This window comes from Phalangium opilio, unplaced genomic scaffold (assembly GCF_054372755.1).
Source record: "Phalangium opilio isolate 3A_F unplaced genomic scaffold, DU_Popi_V2 ptg000100l_1, whole genome shotgun sequence".
In the NCBI taxonomy this organism is placed as follows: domain Eukaryota; kingdom Metazoa; phylum Arthropoda; class Arachnida; order Opiliones; family Phalangiidae; genus Phalangium; species Phalangium opilio.
Window position 1 is genome coordinate 1,750,128 of NW_028324203.1, and position 6,633 is coordinate 1,756,760.

At 40.7% G+C, this 6,633-nt stretch overlaps 1 long non-coding RNA gene across 1 annotated transcript; it reads left to right on the forward strand.

The window, feature by feature from the left end:
• The first annotated feature begins 630 nt into the window (after nucleotides 1-630).
• LOC149632423 (uncharacterized) lies at nucleotides 631-5,789 on the forward strand. The gene is made up of 3 exons (XR_016373852.1): nucleotides 631-1,550; nucleotides 1,614-1,687; nucleotides 5,529-5,789. It is a non-coding gene; the product is annotated as an uncharacterized LOC149632423 (long non-coding RNA).
• Nucleotides 5,790-6,633: the final 844 nt, after the last annotated feature.

Below are 6,633 nucleotides of genomic sequence, written 5' to 3' on the forward strand. Positions count from 1 at the left end.
TGTTGGGCATTATAAAATAGGTAATAAACATACCTATAGTCCCTTCGGCGACAAACAGCCCTTGGACCGTTAAGCTACTACGGCCAACAATGCGACCGTAGCTGTTCGCCGGTAGCATAACGGCTAACCCGGTCGACAAGATTTTGACACCATGCGGTTCAATCACGGTATCTACTGGACAATACAAGTCCAGTCCGGCCGAGTGGGGAGTGGCACGACGAGGAGTAAGCGCTGCCGGATGAATTTTGACAAACGACAGGGCGGGTAATCGAGGAGCGGTAGAGAAAGACATCTTGGTTGGGATTGTTTTTTAAGTAACAGAAGTTAAACAACTGATAACTTTCACCTTGAAACACGGGGCTTATATAGTAAATTATGGAGGTTAATTCTAATAGTGTCTAGCTTTCAAGATTGTTAAGAAACTATTTTTTTCGATAATAAGGAAAAAGTTAATTAGGTATATATTCATAGAATGAGAAATCTCTCCAAGGTCTAGGTTTATTTTTCTATATGTAAAACTTGTCTAGTCACGATTTAAATAATTAAAATAAGATCGTGTGATATTAAAAATTTATGCGCGAAGGTTAAGAAGGAGTTACCTTGACAGAAGGCCGAGGGGGGCAGGTTTTTTTTATGGGTCTGCAAAGTTTGTTTGAGCCTGTCTGGGCGTGATTTGAATAATATATTTTGAATAATATGTATAAGATTTCCTTATAGGCAAAATTTTTTGATGAAGGTTAAAAGTAATTATTTTGGAAGGAAGTAAAATTATTTTTAACATGATTTAAATATGAATAAACGTATATTAATATTAAACTATAGAGGTGTTTTTATATGCGTATCTACGCTAATATCCTTCATAATCTCCAGTATCAACTCGTCAATAAAAAATGCATTTAAGGTTAAATTAACAAATCGCTTGTTGATACACTTAATAAAAGTAAAATAAGGTGGTTTTATAAAAAAAAACCATATCTGGGCCTGTATTCTAAAAAAATGGCCCTGAGATTTTGGTATAAAAGCTGGAGCATCGGCATTGTATTTTCACAATCTAACTTGCCACCATGAACAAGTATCAAGAATCGCAGTCTCTATCACAATCGCTCCTTAATTCACCGCCGTCGTCGCAAGAAAATTTTCCAGCCCCTTCTACCAGCAGTGGAAAAAGAACCATCACCCAGTTCCTGAAGCCAGAACCCCTCGAAATACTGCTGGACTCGGACGACGAAAGCTTTGTGCAGGACGTCCTGCAGAAAAATATTGTCGGGTCCAGTGGTATTGAGGGCTCCTTTCGCGTTAGAAAGGAAGGGCAGTACTACGAAACTAAAGTCCCCCCACGCCAGGGGGATTACTTTATAGACGCGGCAGTCTATAAATTTTTCGATATTAGAAACTCCCAGCCTGATAAGGTCTGGGAGTGTAACCACAAAAGACTGAAAATAGTTTAAAAAAAAAACAACAAAGAAGGCGTTAAATTCCTTAACGCCTTCAAGAAGCTGGTGGAGACCGTCAAACAGGACGAGGAAGCTAAACAGCAGCCCCCCAGTAAAGTACGTATCTATTTAACAATAAATCTGCAAGCCAAGTCTTTTCTAATTGTTTTTTTCTGATAGAAATTTAAAAAATGAGCGACAGCAGTAGCAGCGACAGCGACTCGGAGGGTAGTGAGAGAGAAGAACACGCGCAGGTAAACCGGTACTACACAATTGAGCGGCAGCTAGACAAAACGAGTCGCAAATGGCACTGTAAACAAATCGATTTGCGTATAGCTTTCAAAAATTTGGATGACATCCCAACGCGAGATTTTTTTCGAATTTTTCGAAAAATTCTCGACGAAGTTATACGGAAATTAGTAACCGAGAATCCCGGGTATAATCGGGTTCGATTTGTTTTAAGCTCCCCCGGATTGACGACCCCCGTTAATATTAAATTTATAAAAATTGATAAATTCACCAGTAAACGAATTATGCGCACCATCTATAGAGTAACGCAATCTAGTCGAGACTTTGTCTTTAATGGTGAAGATTTTCAGTTTGACATAATTTTTTTAAACCTCGATGCGAATATAGGGACTTATTATAAATCCATTAAAAATAGAACTTTGGTTAATTTGGATTATTTTGTTAAACAAAATAACCAGTTTATTTTTATGGAGAACAATGATAATCTCTGTTTTGCTCGAAGTTTAGTTCTGGGTAAAGAGATGGCCGATCGCAATTTTTATCAACAAAATAAGCAAGGTCCTCCCTTTAATCGGAACAATTTTGACAAACTGAGACGCAATAGTGACCTTCAAGGTAACATTGCGAAAATCTTGCACCGAAAAGCCGGCGTCCCCGAAGGTTTCGTTACTCTAGAGGATATTCAAAAATTTCAAAATTATTTAGCTCCCCATTATCGGATCGTAATAGTTGATGCTGCGAATAATTTTACCATATTTTTCAAAGGACCCCAAGCTCCTAAATTTATCTATCTCTTAAAAATTGGCGACCATATCCACCCTGCAAAAACTTGGCACGGCATGATGGGGGGTTGTATCTCTTGCGATTTATGCTTAAAATCGTTTTATAAATACGAATTGTTAAAAGAGCATAAATGCCCCGAGGATACGAAACCCTATATCTGTTTCCGCTGCCAAGGAGAAGCTTTTCATTCGACCAGCGAGGACGTTTTAAAACGCTGTGACAAATGCCACCGCTATTTCTTCCCCGGCCCCTGCTTCGACACTCATGTTCTTAATGGCACCTGCGATAGTCAGAAGCGATGTTTAGAGTGTGGGCGGCTGATGGGGGACAATCACGACTGCAATCCCGAATGCTCTCAGTGTAAAGTAGTTCATCCGCCAGGCGAGCATTTTGTTATGCCTTTGGAAACCAAAATGAAAGCCTCGCGGTTTATTTATTACGACATTGAGACTATTCTTAGAAATAATATCCATGTCCCCATTTTACTAGTTTGCGACGTAGAGACTGAAGCTGGCTTTGAAACCAAAATTTTTTACGGCGCCAATTGCGTCGAGCAATTTTTAAATTATTTATTTAGCGTAGAGCAGGTAGTTTTGACTGGACAAAAACGTAAAACGTACCGACCACGCTTTACTAACACTCAAGTCGTAGCTCATTACGCGAAAGCTTTTGATAACTTCTTAATTCTTAACGCTTTAGTTCATAGACACGTCACCCCTGCCGTTATTTTTGATGGCAGTAAAATTCTTATGATTCATCTCGAGGGACCGCAAATTAGATTTCTCGATAGCTATAACTATATTAGTCAGCCTTTGCGTAATTTCACCAGCATGTTTAGCCTCGGCGATGTGGCGAAAGGATTCTTTCCATTTGATTTTCATACCGAAGAAAATCTTAATTACATTGGTGTCATCCCTGAAGCTTCGTACTTTAACGTAGCTCAAATGAAGGCCAATGATTATCGAGATTTTCAAACTTGGTACGCGTCAATGGAAGGATCTATTTACAACATCAAAGAGGAGCTTATTAAATATTGCATTCAAGATGTCCGAGTCCTGAGACAAGGCGTCGAAGCTTTTAGAAAATTCTACGTTGATCTAACAAAATTAGACCCTTTCTGCTTAAAAAATATCACTTTGGCGGGTGCTCTAACAACTATTTATCTTAACAATTACTATAAACCTTACAGCATGGGTATCGTTCCTTCTAATGGGTATAACGCAAAATTTAATCACAGTCAAATTAGCTTAAAATATCTCGCTTGGGTGGAGAAAACGGAAGATATAAAATTGCGCACTGCTTTAAGCTACGGGGGAGAATATCGCGTGGGTCGCTATTTAGTCGATGGTTATAGCGAAACTCCGCCCAAAATCTACGATTTCCACGGTTGCTACTTTCACGGTTGTCCATGTCAAAAACTAAATGTCTACAATACCCAACTCAAGGCTAGCAACAGATTTCTGTACGAGCGGACTCTAGATAGAGAGCTTTTATTAAAGAGAATATGCCCGGCTACGAGTACACATCGATTTTTGAGTGTCAATTTGTTAAGCTTTTAAAAGAAAACGCCGAAGCTAAGGCTTTCTGCAAAAGTTTAACTTTTCGACCTCAAATATCAGCTCGTAGCGCTCTCTATGGGGGACGAACGGAAAATTTTGTTCTCAACTGCCACGTGCAAGGCGAGGAGAAAATTTTCTACAAGGATATTATTTCTTTGTATCCGAAAGTCTGTCGTGATTTTCCGTACCCTAGCGGCCATCCCATTATCTATAACAGAGATTTTGACAAATCGCCAGGGTGGTATTTTGGTGTTATGAGTTGTCGCCTGCTGGCCCCTCAAGATCTTCACATCCCCTTAATTCCTTTCCGCAGCGGTGGTAAATTAGCCTACGCCCTCTGTCGCACGTGTTTAGAACTGCGAGCGGAAATCTGCGATCATACTGTCAATGAGCGGGCTTTCGAATCAGTCTGGCCAACGGTCGAAGTCTATGCCGCTTTGGAACATGGCTATAAACTCCTCGATATATTCGAAGTTTATCACTATCCCAAAAAGGAATACTTCTTCTCGCAGTACATGACTGATTTTATCGCCTTGAAAGTGAAGAATTCCGGATTTCCCGCTCATGCGCAAACGCCTTTGCAAAAAGAAGCGTATATCGCGGATATGAACCGGAATGAAAAGCTTTCTCTAACAGTGGCGGATATTCAATCAAATCCTTCCCTGCGTAATATCGCTAAAATTAATTTAAATTCTTTATGGGGTCGCATGGCTTTAAATACCGGTAAAATTCGCAGCATCTTTATTAACAACTATTACGAATTGATACGATACGCGAGCGATTACACTCTGGAACTAGTCGATTTGCGGCCAATTACGGAGTCAATCGCTCTCTTATCGTATAAGGCCAAAAGCGATTACGTTTCGGATTACAAACTGGGTTCGGCCATCGTGGGCAGTTTTGTCTCGTGCTACGGGCGACTCGAATTGAACAAGATGCTGCTTCAATTAGACCGCGCAGCCTTGTATTGTGACACCGACTCGATAATCTACCGCCATCTACCGGGAAAATTTAACATTCCCACAGGCAATCATATCGGTTGCTGGGCGGACGAACTCGGCGGTGATTATATAACTTCCTTTTGTAGTACCGGTGCCAAAAGTTACTCGTTTCGCACTAGCAAAGGAAAAGAAGTTAAGAAAATTAAAGGGTTGACGTTAAATCGAGAAAATCTGGAAAAACTTGACTTTGAAACCTTCGAAAGTGTGGCGATGAATCCGGAAAAGGAAGTTACAGTCAATGTCCCTTTTAATTTTAAACGGGACAAATACAAGCTGCAGCTAGAGGCCGTTAAAATCACCAAAAGATTTCGCCAAACCTCGAATAAGAGATTGTTGAACGCCGATTTGACAACCAGTCGACCGTACGGTTTTAAAGAGTCAGCATCCGCTTCAACATCTCTTTCGCATGAATTACGAGGCTAGGCGAAGACATACTTTCGAGGGCTTGTGGGAATCTTGCGTTCCCATCGAAGCCCTGGCCAAAGACGGTTTCTATCTTGCAGATGTAGAAACACAGACGACGCGCTGCGCCTTTTGCGGCATTGCCCTGTACCAGTGGCGTTGCACGGACAGTCCATCCAGGGAACATCGTAAGCACAGTCCATCGTGCGCGATGGTTTCCAAAAAGCCGTGCAACAACAAACCACTGCGGCAAGGGTTTCCCGACTTCCCAACCAACGATGGCACGGATGTTTGCGACCATCTGGTTCAGACATGCCCAACCACCACCAACGAAGAGCGGTCGGGAACCGAAAAAGTGCGCGTGCGCATCCATCCGTCGTGTTCGCTACAGTAGTGCGTGTTTACATCTTACCACCCTCCGAGGCGCGCGTCAACTTTAACCTCCTCAACGCCCAACGCTTCCGCCAGCGTTGTCTGGAATTAGAAGAGAAACTTTTTAAAAAAACAATTACTTCATAGGGGAATTTTTTTTGGGTTAAAAGGGCTTCGTTTATATTGTTGAAGTATTTTCTAATTTGTGTTTATTAAGGGTCTTTGGGTTAATTGTATTTTTGATTATATATATATATATATATATATATAAACTGTTAATTAAAATAAAAATGTTTATTAATCAAGATGAATCCAGCCGAGTCAGTCTCACATTTTTTAAAGTTCCAAACACCCGCTCAGTTTCTAATCGTGGGGCCAACGCAAGCGGGAAAAAGCTTTCTTTTAAGTAACTTATTGCAAAATCATCAGCTTATGTTTGACCCACCGCATAAAAAGGTTATTTATTGCTACGCGGCCTGGCAGCCAAACTACGAAAAATTGAAACAATTGATTCCGGGAATTCAATTTATTCAAGGATTGCCAACGGCTGATCCAGACTTTTGGGAAATGAATCGCGATTCCTACTTGATACTAGACGACTTAGCTAGCCAATTATTTAAGCAAGCACATATTGCCGATTTAGTGTGCGTGACGTCGCATCATTTAGGGTATACGGTCATTATTATTACTCAACAACTGTTTCCCAAGGGTAGCCAATCGCGGATAATTTCTCAAAACTCTTCCTATTTTATAATAATGAAAAATCCTCGAGATGTTGCCTCTATTAGATATTTAGCGCAACAAATAAGTCCAGATAACCCGAGACGAATTACG